Source organism: Bos javanicus, chromosome 1 (genome assembly GCF_032452875.1).
Source record: "Bos javanicus breed banteng chromosome 1, ARS-OSU_banteng_1.0, whole genome shotgun sequence".
Lineage (NCBI taxonomy): Eukaryota > Metazoa > Chordata > Mammalia > Artiodactyla > Bovidae > Bos > Bos javanicus.
The window spans coordinates 25,138,472-25,153,021 of NC_083868.1; the positions used below are offsets into that span (position 1 = coordinate 25,138,472).

At 37.2% G+C, this 14,550-nt stretch overlaps 1 protein-coding gene across 9 annotated transcripts in view; it reads left to right on the forward strand.

Moving 5' to 3' along the window:
* The window catches only part of ROBO2 (roundabout guidance receptor 2), a 652,403-nt gene that overhangs the window by 383,343 nt on the left and 254,510 nt on the right, over positions 1-14,550 (forward strand). The window lies entirely within an intron of this gene.

Consider the following 14,550-nt stretch of genomic DNA (forward strand, 5'->3'; position numbering starts at 1 on the left):
AGAAACACAGGAGAAGAGTGTGTGTGTGTGTGTGTGTGTGTGTGTGTGTGTGTTTAGTGAATTTGATGTCATTCCCTTAAAGTGGAAGTGGGATCTTTTCTCTGCAAAATTGCAGAGAGCATTTGCACTGTGGCATTTAAGGATATATCAGATGAGATTTTCTATCGATCCCCGTGGCAGGGATGAATGCCCTGAGAGAATAAACGAGCCGCCTTTATGAGGCTCCCTGTCATCAAGGATTTAGCTGTTTCATTTGCAGATTCCTGTAAATGTTCACCAGATTCATGACCAGTAATTTTCACTGGAGAAAGACTGTACCATGGTTAAGCAAATGACTCTTTGTCATTAATAGTTTCAAATAGCTTAGAAAAATGTTCTGGTAACTCAGTTGATTCTGACGAAGTTATAGAGTAGAACCCAACTACAGTTTGTCTCTAGCCAGTATTTCCAATTGTCAGGCCAAGGAAAGGACCACAGTAAATAATATGTACCCCCTCCCAGCCTACCCATATACACGCGTACACTAATTCAGATCATACAGGTTTTCAATATGAATTTTAAGTTGAAATCTAGAGATGTTCATATTTACAATAGGAGAATAAAAATACATATTAACCAGAAACTACTCCCTATAGTTAAGCTTATATGTACTAACCTTCACTTCCTTAACTAACCTTCTAAGTGATCAGTAAATCGCTTGTAATAACTAATTTGCATGTTTTGGTAAAAAGGTAATACTTGATGATGTAAGGTATGAGTACCTACTGGTGTAACAAAATAGGTTTTGAATTAACACTGAATGCAGCCGTCTTCAAAGTTCTTCAAACATGACAGATAAATGAATTAATACATGTCTGTGAGATCTGTTTCTATATATTCAAGTTTTTAGTGAAACTAATATTTAAATTGTTGTTGTTCAGTCACTGTCATGTCTGATTCTTTGCAACCCCATGAACTGACAGCACGCCAGGCTTCTCTGTCCTTCGCTATGTCCAGGTGTTTGCTTAAACTCATGTTCATTGAGTCAGTGATACCATCCAACCATCTCATCCTCTGTCACCCTCTTCTCCTTTTGCCTTCAATCTCAAAATATCCAGCATCAGAATCTTTTCCAGTGAGTTACCTTTTTTCATCAGGTGCCCAAAGTATTGCAGCTTCAACTTCAGCATCAGTAGTTCCAATGAATATTCATTATTGATTTCCTTTAGGATTGACTGCTTTGATCTCATTACTGTGCCCACCTTTAATATAAGGCTTCCATTTCTAAAATATTTATTCTAACTATTAGTCTTAATATTTCATTAAAACTGTATTAGGAAAACCTGTAGCTCATTTTCTTGGTCTGCATTGGTTCTGGTAGGGGCTGACTCAGAGATGACTGTATTACATACAGTATACTAAAGTGTTCAGTAATGTGTAGTTTGTCATAACTCAGAGCAGAAGTAAAAATAGTTAAGCACCACTTTTAGGGTTCTCCTAACTCCTGCTACCCATTCAGTCCTGTCTCCACAGGAAATCAGTGACCATAGACTGCTTGCATGCTTATCTGAAATTATCCCAGAGGACCTCTCATGCCCTGCTAGTACAGTGGTGTGGGTACAAATTAATAAAAGCCTTTACTGAGGACAGTTTAGCAATATGAATTAAAGTAATTTTAGATCTGGCATTTATTCGTATAAATGTATATTTCATATAAATGTCTCTCTGTATGTAAAATAGCAGTCAGTGTATGCGTAAATTTATGGCACAGGTAGGCATCAACCTTGGAACTCCTCATTGGAAAACTAAGAGTGGGCAAGTTCAAATACAGAAGGAACAGAACTGCTGAGCTTTAAAACAGCATAGTTTATATTGTGGTTCTGACACATATTACAAAGACACATTTGATTTATGCAAGGATGTTTGCTAAAAGCGAAGACTCCAGAGACCCCACTTTTCCCAAGATCTCCTGAACCAGACTGTAGAAAAGAACCCTAGTTTGAGCACGGCAATTTCATGACTTAATATCCCAGTTTTTCTCCTCCCAGTATCTGGTGAGAATGGAATTTCAAACCAAAAGTGTTTCTTCCTGAAACACCCAAGCCCTTAGCAATCTTTGAGCAGCCAAATCAGGGGTTCTCTGAGTAAAAGATCTGAAAGTCTTTGAAAAGAGCTTTAAAGTCTCATCCTGTCTGGGATTTCATCCCAGAAATGTTTTCCTAACCCATTTCCTAGGGATTCAATCCTGGCCCGGCCCTACACTTCTTGCTTTATACTTCACATTATCCTCTGCCCTGGGACACTGGGGAAGTATGTTCCTATCCCACCATAACTAATGCCTCTTGGTTTGGGGGGATGAGTCAGTGCCATGGATTCTTGGAACTTTATTCATTCACTTAAAAAAAAATTATGGAGCACAGCTTTTGAGCCCAACAATTTTCTAGGTACTGGGAACTCAGAAAGGAACAAAAGAAACTAAAAGGGAGCTTGCTTTCTGTCTTTCACAGACTAACACACGGCAAATAAAACATGTTATTCAGGTAATCAGGTTGCAGAACAAGAGAACAAGCATAAACTGTACAAAAAAGTGTGGATGGGCATTGGGTGGCGGGACAGCTAAGAGGCTGAAATTTTAGATAAAGTGACCAGGGAAGATCTACCTGAGAAGCTGAATCTTGAGTGATGCCCTAAGAGAAATTAAAAACAAAAATAAACAAACAAATGAAGACTAACTTGTGGAAATGAGTGGTGGGGTAGAAAATGTTCTAGAAAGAGGGTCCAAGTTAGGAAATGCCAGGAGGTTAATATAAATGGAGCGTGAGCAAGGGTAAGGGCAGGTGAGCAGGATGTGATGAGGCAAGAGAAGTGAGCAGAGGCCAGGTCATGCAGTGCCTTTAGGACTTTGGTTTTTATGTTAAATGGGTCCATTGAAAATTTTTGACGAAAGAAGAGACATAATCTGGGTTTTTTTTTGTTTGTTTGTTTGTTTTTAAAAAGATCACTCCTGACATTTAGTTGAGAATTTTGCAAATCAGCAACATTTGGCAAAGCAAAGTGACGGCTTTGAAAACACCTAAAGCAAATCTGGACTGAAACAGGGAGATCTATGATCCAGGCGAGAGCTAATCAGGTGGAGCCAGTGGAGGTGCTATAAGGTGACTAGAGTCTGGTATGTTTTGAAATTAAAACCATCAGGATTAGATCACTTGATGTGAGATTAGGAGGAAAGGGCAAGAGCCAAGGAAGGATAAACTATCACCAGCTTAACTGGAAGAAGGGAATTGGCATTTAATGGGAGGGAAAGACTGTGAGAAGTGAAAACTTTATGAGCAACTTAAATTCGATGTGTCTGTTTGACATCTAAAAATGGAGGTGTCAAGTAGGCAGTTGGAGGAATGAGTCCAAAGCAGAGGTCTGGCTTGGACATATGAATTTGGATACTACTGTACGTGTAATAATTAAAGTCATGAGATTTGTTAGGACTATACATGGAGCCTATGGAGCTGGAAGAAATCCCAAGATTAGGCTTTGGGTTACTTTATTTTTAAATATTGAGATGATGAAGAAGACCTAGCAAAGAAGACTGAGGAAAAAACTGTTAGATAATAGGCAGAAAGCTGAATGAGTATCTTATGCCATAGTTCAAATGAAATAAATATTTAAAGTCGGAGAGACTGTTTAGCTGGGTTACTGAAAGGTGAAACAAGCCGCAAGAACTGACTATTAGATCTGGCAACATTAAAAGAGTAATCTGAGTAATAGTGGGGCTGAAGCCTTTATTGCAAGAGAGTGAAGAAAGAATGGGAGAGGAGAAATTAGAGTAAGTAAGGAGGTTATACCACAGTTCTTCAGTACAGAGAGGAGAGAAATGGAGAATATCAGGAAAGGAAAATGGGGACAGTAGAGAGGGGGTGTTTTGTTTGGTTTTAAGGTGGGATAAAGAAGACAGTATCTGTGTTACAGAAATCATCTAGTAATAGGGAAAATTGATGATGCAGGAAAGAGAGAGGAAAATTACTGAAGCAACGTCCTTGAGTAGGCCAAAGGAGGTGGGTGCCAGACACAAGGGGAGAAGTTGTTCTAATTTAGACTCACAGGTCATCCATCATCATGAGAGAATGGAGATAATGGGCCCAGATGACTTATCAGTAAAGGAGGTAGATAATCATGTCTGTATGATGTTCATAGGGTGCAGTTCATGATACAAGATCATTTTTACACATTCACGTTTGAAGATAAAATGGGAAAACTCACTTACATTGTTTTGTAGAGGAACAATGAATTGTGTTGAAAGAAAACAGATTTCCAGACAGTGTCGAGATCACAAGTAATCTGTTACATATGGCTCCATTTATGGAAAACTTGTATAAATAGAGAATTCCTTTTCCAATTTGTTTTAATTAAGCAATGAAGCCTCGAGTGTTCGTGATTACTGAGACCCCACCCCTGCCTTCAGGGAGCTGCCAATCTGGTGTGACAAGCCCCAAAGTTTGGTGACCATATTTTCTAAATAAAAATCAGGACTGATGACCACACCCATGGGCTGAAAATAGAGGAGAATATTTAATAGGAGGGCCATCCAGGGGTATTCAGGGCATATGTTTGCCATTACTGTAATTAGTATCAGATGTTTTTAAGCGCTGAACTAGAGAAATAGCTGTATAGAACAGAAGAGCAAATGCTCAAATTTGTCTGAGAGGGGTGGCAAAGCAAAGTGATGGCTTTGAAAATTCCTATAACAAAGGGAGAGGCGTTAAGACTGGAGTTAAGACTGGGCAAGTAGATTAGAGTCATACTGAATGAATTGTATTCTAAGGAGTGTGTGTGTGAATATTATTCTCTAACCATCAGTGGTGACATAATCATGTCTGTATCGTAAAAAGACAAATCTGGTAGCTAAGTGGAGCAGAGACTGGCCAACACTGGAGACTGTGTCCTCTGAAAGAGCACAGACAGAATATAACAAGGAAATGACAAAGAGAGATGGCAAGAGTGATTGAGACAAGGAGGTAGATCCTGATGTTTTTTTTTTTTTTTTTTAAGAGGAAGACAAGCAGGACTTTGAGACATACTTGGAAAGTAAGAGAACATATAACAATGATTGCAAGGTTCTTTTTGGGGTAAAAGTTACACTCTGATGTCATCTGTCAAGATATAGAGTACTGAGGATGGGCAGTTTTGGTCAAGAGGTGAGCAAACAATGACTTCATTATGTGCATGTTGAGTGTTAGATAATTCCAAACATGTGGAACGTCTGGGATTTGTTTCTCCGACATCTCTCCTTTCTTTAAGTGGACATTGGATTTATCATTTGAACTCTGCAGAAGAAGAAAAAATAGCAATAATTAGGTGCAATTAAAATGATGTGAAGGACATTCAGTGCTAAAGGACAAATTCATTACATACTGGGCAAAATCAAAGTTTCTCAATATTTCTAATGCAGGGTAACTGCATTTTCTTGATTGGAATATTTTTTGAAAGTTAAAAGATTTGCCAGAATTATTTTACTTTTTTTTCATTGCTGTATATTCAAATTGAATCAATCCATGATTAAAAAAGAAAAAAAAAAGAAAAACACTAGCAAGATGGTTAGAAAAGAAATGATAAAATAATACACCATAAAGAGGGAATACTCTGCTTACAGATGCCCTTTACTTTCTAGGTTATGTGCCCAGTGGAAAATGCTTTGGGGTATAGTTTTAAGATTTCTAAGAACTTCAATAAAACATACATAATAAATGCATCAAGCTCCCTGTTGCATTGTCCAAGTCATTAATTATACACCAGGACCATTTAATGACAGAACAGAATGCTTATTTGACCAATCCTCAAAGACCTCATTGATTTGAGCCTTTCTAGTTTATGGATTTGATATGCTGTAAAACATCAAAAATTAGTAAATTTGTTATTTAACAAACTAAAAATGCCATAAATGCCATGATATTTTCTTCTATTTTTGAATGAGACTATCATCGCATTCTCATACTCAGAAAATAGTACCAAAAACAGATTATCACATGAATTTACTAGCATTATTTTTTATTGTGAGATAATAGGTATTCAATGCAATGTTTTCTTTCCTGAACCTTGGTAAATTTCAATGAATAATCATGGAAATACATTAATTGCCTTTATTATTAATATATTTATAATTTTCTCATTTAACATGTTTGAAACATTTTTTTAGTTCTAATATTTTTTATTAAGTAGATGACTTTCTTTTCTGCCTAATGTGTTTTGGGGGCAATAGAAAAGATGAAAGAATGAATAAATATACAAATTGAACTAACAAACGCTGTTGCTAGCTGAATTTCTTTTTTTTAATCTTACCTTGAAAAATGTTAGTAACCCACTAAAACTATCATTATTATATGATTTTCTTACTTGTGGAGAGATATGTAAAAAACTCACGGCAGCCTCTTGGCCCTTCTAGTGTCTCTGCAGAAATGCCAGCTTGATCTAGCATGGAATGGGTATAGTATTTGAACCGGGGGCTTCCCAGGTAGCACAACGGTAAAGAATCCACCTGCCAATGCAAGAGACACAAGAGATACAGGTTTGATAGCTGGGTTGGGAAAATCCTGTGGAGTAGGAAATGGCAACCAACTGCAGTATTCTTGCTTGGAAAAGTCCATGGACAGAGGACCCTAGTGGGCTTCAGTCTGGGGAGTCAACAAGAGTCAGACACTACTGAGCAACTGAGTGCACACACACACAAACACACATATACACACACACTTGAATAGGAGTTTTGTTGGTGCTTTTTAATTCTCTCCTTACTTTTTGGATTATATTCTTATGTAATACTATAATGTCCCAGTTTATTAGCTACATCCATATCCCAAAACAAGTGCACATTTTTATTGCAGATAATAATAGTAACTTTTAAAATCATAAGGTGTGTATATGCTAAGTCGCTTCAGTCAGGTCCAACTCTGCGACCCTATGGAATGTACCCTGCCAGGCTCCTCTGGCCATGGGACTCAGCAGGCAAGAATATAGGAGTGGGTTGCCATTTCTTTCTCTAGAGGATCTTCCCAACTCAGGGATTAAACCTGCATCTCTTACATCTCCTGCATTGGCAGGCGGGTTCTTTACCAGTAGTGCTACATGGTATTTTTTGTTACTCAGCTTACCAAAGATACTTGGAATTGACTTACTCATTCTAAATTTTGCAACTTACAATTTATTCTATTATTTTCATGTATATTTCTCATTTTCTTATTTTTCTGTGAGAGTCACAATTCAGAATACTATTTGACCACAAATCTCTTTAAATGCCATGAAGAAAAGTATTGTGATTCATACATTCTGATAGATACTTTTATGGAAATTATTGTTTTACTAGGAGTTATGAGACTTAAAAAGACCCAACTTACCTTTTCCAAGAGTTAGTAATATGATAGAGACTTTTAAATAACAGAACAGGATACATTATAGTACTTTCTGTTGTAGAATTTGAAAAAAAGTGTAAGCTGTGAGAGTACCAACTAAGAATAGTTAAGAAATCAAGAAAGCTTCACTACAGGTGGCAAATCACCATGAAGGGAGAAGGAAGAACTGATTATAGGTAGAAAAAAGAGGGTTGGAGATCATGGGAATAATGTTATGGTTCTAAAACTCCATAATAAATTAGCTTACACTGGGTGGTTTAAAACAGAAATTTATTCCCTTTCTTTTATAGAGGTCAGAAGTCCAAAATCAAGCCTTGGTTTCTTCTGGAGGCTGTAATGGAGAAGCTGTCCCATGCTTACCCCTGAAAAATCACAAAATTTCTCATATTTTTTGTTTTTGTTAATTTCTGAAAGGGAAATAAAGGCAGACATTGTAAAGGTCCTGAGTGAACACACGCATGAATGTGTCGTTTCAGTAACACCCTATCATGGAAAATCTTAAATCATACTTTGTCAGCTTACAGAGCTACACTGACCTTCTAACATACTAATTGTAAATGTTATTAGCAATAGCTATCCTGTATTAAACACAGACAAGTAAGTAAATGTTTTACATTTATTATCTCATTTAATCTTAACCCTAATGGTAAGACTAGCATGTTCTTGGTAGAAATAAGAAAATGGAAGCATAAAGAAGTTAATTAATGACGGTATCTGTAAATACTTACATGTCATAAGCAGAGTAATAATAAAGGAACATATATTACAATGAAAAATTTTTTTAAAAGAAACATGTGACAGAGGAAATGGAACTTCCTTTAAGTAACTATAAGTAACTTTAAGTAACTTCATTTCTAGCACTTTCTGCTTCTGCCTTCTAAAACAAAACCCATATCACAATATAACAAATATTAGGTGGTCATTTACTATGACAATAAAAATAAGAGCTACAATACAAATAGCTTGGAACTCTGCTGTTTGGTTGAAAACTTTGTCTGTTTAATAGATTTTAATATGAAATGTCATTATAAATAAATTTATATTTATTAAAAAGAAAATAAAACCAAGACTTCCTTTAAAGTGACTGTATTATTTTTTTAATTTTTTATTGTATTTGCTGATAATACTGTACTAGTTTCTGCCATACATCAACATGAATCAGCCCAAAATGTATTTCTATGCTAGGACTAGAGCTTTTGAGTTTCTTTTTCAGGCTGACATTTCTCACGCATGATCTCTATATGGTCTCCCTGAAAATGGAAGTTGGAGAAATGATTACAAATTAACGTTACTGTGCCCGACTACACACCTTTATAATATGTCTCAGGGAACAGAATGAGGCAAACTGCATTTTAACCAACTATCCAGGATAATTTTTAAAATACTAAACACCTAAGAACCTTTGATCTGTTAACTATTCAAAATATCCACCCCCCCCATTTCTTTTAAAAAACCTGTTTCCTTAATTTTCATTTTTATTTATTTAGTTTTTGTTACTTAATTTTTAATGTAATCTTATGTAAAAGTCTGGTTTTAGTGAGATGGAAGAGAAGGCCACAGAATGAAAGCATGATCCCAGCTTGCAGCGATTCCATACATTTCCCATTCAAAGGAGTTGTGTTAGGTAAATATTTAAGGTGACTATTTTACAGGTTACTTTTTGTTAATGAAATCAAAATGTTTGAAAAGTCATTTTAAGAAAATACATTTAAATGAGCCTGAATATGTGTTACGTAGTGGTATGCATGGTGTGTCTCTCAAGATGAAATAAAAAGAATATTTCGGTCTGTCTCTGGCTATTCAGAAAGAAGCCTTCACATTTCGTGAGACTTGCTCTACCAGGGGCCAGATTTCCTGGGCACACATCCTTCTGGGAGTGGCTGCTCTCTTTACTTCCCATTTAGCAGCTGTACAACTGGGAAACGTCCAACAGAATAAAAGCCACCTGCTCCTGTAATGATTTCAGCCAAACAGGCGGGTTTGAAGCTTTACCAAATGTGTTGTCTGTCACTCTGATTCAGTTTTCCAAAGGAAATTAAATGGGTCAGATATTCATATAGAAAATATGTCCTGTTTGTTAATTCCTGTTGTGCTTGAGATTCCTTTTAGCCCACCATAATTCATTAATCTGGAGATGCCTTTCTAAAATGAAGAGCAGAGATTGTTTGGAGAGAGAAGTTTAGAAAATGAGACATTCTAGAATGTGTCCCTTATTGCATGCTATGTTATTGTACTCTGAGGCTACATTATTACCTTAGTCTCCTCCTGTTAGCTCAGAGGATAAAGAATCTGCCTGCAATGCAGGAGATACGGGTTTAATCCCTGGGTCAGGTAGATACCCTGGAGAATGCAATGGCTACACACTCCAGTATTTTTGCCTGGAGAATTCATGGACAGAGGAGCCTGGCAGGTTACAGTTTATGGGTTCGCAAAGAGTCAGACAACAGTTGAGAGACTAATGTGTGATTACATAAGCCCCCAGTCCTACAAGCTAAATGTCAAATTCTTGTTAGAGGTTTCAACTCAATCTTCTTCCTATCTCAGTCTCTATATGTCTTTAAAAACAGTCTAAAGATGAAATAATATAACATAGAAAGTAAAAAAAAAAAAATTCATAGGCTTTTCAATCACATGGATGCAGTATGAGAGGTGGCCTCCATCATAATTTGCTCCATTGGCATTCTCTTTTGCCCCTCTGAGCCTTGGTTTTGTAATCTGTTAAACAGGGTTATTTTCAGGATGTCAGTTCCGTTCAGTTGCTCAGTCGTATCTGACTCTTTGCGACCCCATGAATCGCAGCACGCCATGCCTCCCTGTCCATCACCAACTCCTGGAGTCTACCCAAAACCATGTCCATCTAGTCGGTGATGCCATCCAGCCATCTCATCCTCTGTCGTCCCCTTCTCCTCCTGCCCCCAATGCCTCCCAGCATTAGGGTCTTTTCCAATGAGTCAACTCTTCGCATGAGGTGGACAAAGTATTGGAGTTTCAGCTTCAGAATCAGTCCTTCCAAAGACACCCAAGACTGATCTTTAGGATGGACTGGTTGGACCTCCATGCAGTACAAGGGACTTTCAAGAGTCTTCTCCAACACCACAGTTCAAAAGCATCAATTCTTTGGCGCTCAGCCTTCTTCACAGTCCAACTCTCACATCCATACATGACTACTGGAAAAACCATAGCCTTGACTAGACGGACCTTTGTTGGCAAAGTAATGTCTCTGCTTTTGAATATGCTATCCAGGTTGGTCATAACTTTCTTTCCAAGGAGTAAGCGTCTTTTAATTTCATGGCTGCAGTCACCATCTGCAGTGATTTTGGAGCCCAAAAAAATAAAGTCTAACACTGTTTCCACTTTTTCCCCATCTATTTCCCATGAAGTGATGGGACCAGATGCCATGATCTTCATTTTCTGAACGTTGAGCTTTAAGCCAACTTTTTCACTCTCCTCTTTCACTTCCATCAAGAGGCTTTTTAGTTCCTCTTCACTTTCTGCCATAAGGGTAGTGTCATCTGCATATCTGAAGTTATTGATATTTCTCCTAGCAATCTTGATTCCAACTTGTGCTTCTTCCAGCCCAGCGTTTCTCATGATGTACTCTGCATATAAGTTAAATAAGGAGGGTGATAATATACAGCCTTGAAGTACTCCTTTACCTATTTGGAACCAGTCTATTGTTCCATGTCCAGTTCTAACTGTTGCTTCCTAACCTGCATACAGGTTTCTCAAGACACAGGTCAGATGGTCTGGTATTCCCATCTCAAGAATTTTCCACAATTTATTGTGATCCACACAGTCAAAGGCTTTGGCATAGTCAATAAAGCAGAAATACATGTTTTTTTTTTTGGAACTCTCTTGCTTTTTCAATGATCCAGAAGATGTTGGCAATTTAATCTCTGGTTCTTCTGCCTTTTCTAAAACTGGCTTGAACATCTGGAAGTTCATGGTTCACATATTGCTGTAGCCTGGCTTGGAGAATTTTGAGCATTACTTTGCTAGCGTGTGATATGAGTACAATTGTGTGGTAGTTCTAGCATTCTTTGGCATTGCCTTTCTTTGGGATTGAAATGAAAACTGACCTTTTCCAGTCCTGTGGCCACTGCTGAGTCTTCCAAATTTGCTGGCATATTGAGTGCAGCACTTTCACAGCATCATCTTTCACGATTTGAAATAGCTCAACTGGAGTTCCATCACCTCCACTAGCTTTGTTCATAGTGATGCTTTCTAAGCCCCTCTTGACTTCACATTCCAGGATGTCTGGCTCTAGGTGAGTGATCACACCATTGTGATTATCTGGGTCGTGAAGATCTTTTTTTGTACAGTTCCTCTGTGTATTCTTGCCACCTCTCCTTAATATCTTTTGCTTCTGTTAGGTCCATACCATATCTGTCCTTTGTCCAGCCCATTTCTCAATTAGGCACCTCATTCTAAAGGAGATCAGTCCTGGGTGTTCTTTGGAAAGACTGATGCTAAAGATGAAACTCCAATAATTTGGCCACCTCATGCGAAGAGTTGACTCAGTGGAAAAGACTCTGATGCTGGGAGAGATTGGGGGCAGGAGGAGAAGGGGACGACAGAGGATGAGATGGCTGGGTGGCATCACCGACTCGATGGACATGAGTTTGAGTGAACTCTGAGAGTTGGTGATGGACAGGGAGGCCTGGCGTGCTGTAATTTTTGGGGTCACAAAGAGTTGGACACGACTGAGCGACTGAACTGAACTGAGAAATATCACAGCATATTTATTTTATGTAAATATTTAGTATTATCTGTTTTTAAAATGTTTGTTATTTTGATAGGTTTGTGTTTTATATAATTATCTATCCCATTGTTATCTATCAATACATCATGGCAAACATCTAGAAAAGTTTCAAGTTTTATCTCATGATCTGATCATGTATCCTAGTACTAGTGTTAGTTGCTCAGTTGTGTCTGACTCTGCGACCCCGTGGACTGTAACCCACCAGGCTCCTCTGTCCATGAAAATCTCCAGGCAAGAATGCTGGAAATGGGTAGCCGTTCTCTTTTCTAGAGGATCTTCCCAACCCAGGGATCAAACCCTGTATAGCATCTTTTATTTCTGTTCCCATATTCAGCATTAGGTAGAGGATGATGCAAATTCAGTATGAATGTGTAAGAATATTCCATCATGATAAAGGATTAATACTGTGTCAAGATTAACTCATATAATAAGTAGGAAAAACACAAGATTTTGTTTAATAATTTTAGGAAAATGTTCTATGCATGTAGGTTTTAGTGGGCCTTGGGTTTTCATAATCAAAAGCATCAAACTAGTGAGCATCAAAACACTCTTAAAAACTCTTTAAAGTTAATTGAAGTAAATATAAAAGATGAAAAAGTCAAGAAAAAATAGAAATATAAAAATGGATCAATAAGGTTTAAAAATAATGCACTTTCTATTTTCAGTAAAGTAAAAATTTTACTATGATAAATAAATTATAGAAACCTTAAATAATTTTATGGTTTGACAAAAGAATATCTGTTGTTAAAAGATGTTATCTCCCTTTATACATTAATGTCATTGCTTTAGACTCCTTTAATTTGGAGTTCATCAAAATTCATTTGAAGGAATTAGAAATAATATCATGAAAAATTAGATTCATGTGCTGATTTGTATTCTTGCATTCATTGGGCACTTTGCTTTATACTCTTCTAGTAATTGTAAATGCTGAAGCAGCACAGTAGAATATGCCAACATCGGCAGACTAGTCACTAAATTTAAGAAGCTGTTTACCTAATTGCAGTGCTAAACTGTCCAGTAGCCTATATGCGCTTGTATGGTACTGGTTTGTGAAAGCAAAATCAGGCTAGTGTAGAATAAGATAGGGGATTGTCAGATTCGTATATTTGATATTTTATAACTTTTACTTCCCTACTATACCTATTATATCTTTTCATGTCAAGATAGTCATCCCCAGAAACAGACATGAGACTAAGAAGGCATTTATAGCTAATATGTATCTTTCTGCCCTACCAGGTGATTATGTCTTAGTTATCTTTGGGTCTTAAGCTGTCCCAGACACAAATTTTCATGTGGTGGGCATTAAGCACACATTGTTTAAAATGTCTTTGCGTGTCTTCGTAAGATAGAAGGATGACTCTGGAATCAACCTGCTCATAAGCTGCTGTGTCAAAAAATTACAGTTAATTCAATGATATTGAACCACGGGGTTATTTAAATAGAACTGAATTTTAAGCCTGGGTTTAAAAGTGATTATCTTACTCTTTTCCTGCAAAACATAGCTAATGTGTGCCTTTGCATTTTCCTAACCTCCCCTCATTGAATTGCTCCATATTTACTGCTGAAGAGTGTAGCTCTGCTTGGACACTCACAGTGATTTGCACCTATTTTTCATGAAAGTGTCAGCCTATCATTATATAATTATACAACATTTTATAAAAGTGTAGGAGGCTTAGAAAATAATGTGCCCTCATTTTGTGAATACTCAAGTACCCTTTGAATAAAACACTTTGCTCGCTTTTAGAGATACGATATGCCACTGGAAGCCTATCATTGGGTCTTTTATGTAAATGACTATTTTTCATTATTTATCAATTCCCAGGTGCCCCATACATAGTATAAGTATATTCTCTTTGGCAGTAAGAATTGTACAGTTTAGAAGCTGAAGGATTAAAAAAGCAGATTTCCTGGGATAGATGGCAGTGTAATGCTGTGCTGACACCGATAACTGCTTTTTCTATTACTTATTTACTAGGCAAAAATCATCGAAATATATGGTAGTTAAGTAAATGAGGATGCTGTATTTTTAAACAAAATTTATTTTCCTTACTGTTTAGTCTCTATGTCATTCAGATAAGTCATTTTTTAAAGTCTAAATGAATTATCATGTTGTATTAATTACATATGTATTGAGAAGCTGTTCTGTCCAATTAAGTGACATTCTTATATGAGATTTGGACCTCTCATGCCATGGGCTTTCAAAGTAATTATAGAGTTAAGACACGTACACAATCAGTTCAGTTCAGTTCAGTCGCTCAGTCGTGTCCGACTCTTTGCGACCCCATGAATCGCAGCACGCCAGGCCTCCCTGTCCATCACCAACTCCCGGAGTTCACTCAGACTCACGTCCATCGAGTCAGTGATGCCATCCAGCCATCGATGACAAATACCATAAGTAAAAGTTGAAAATAAATT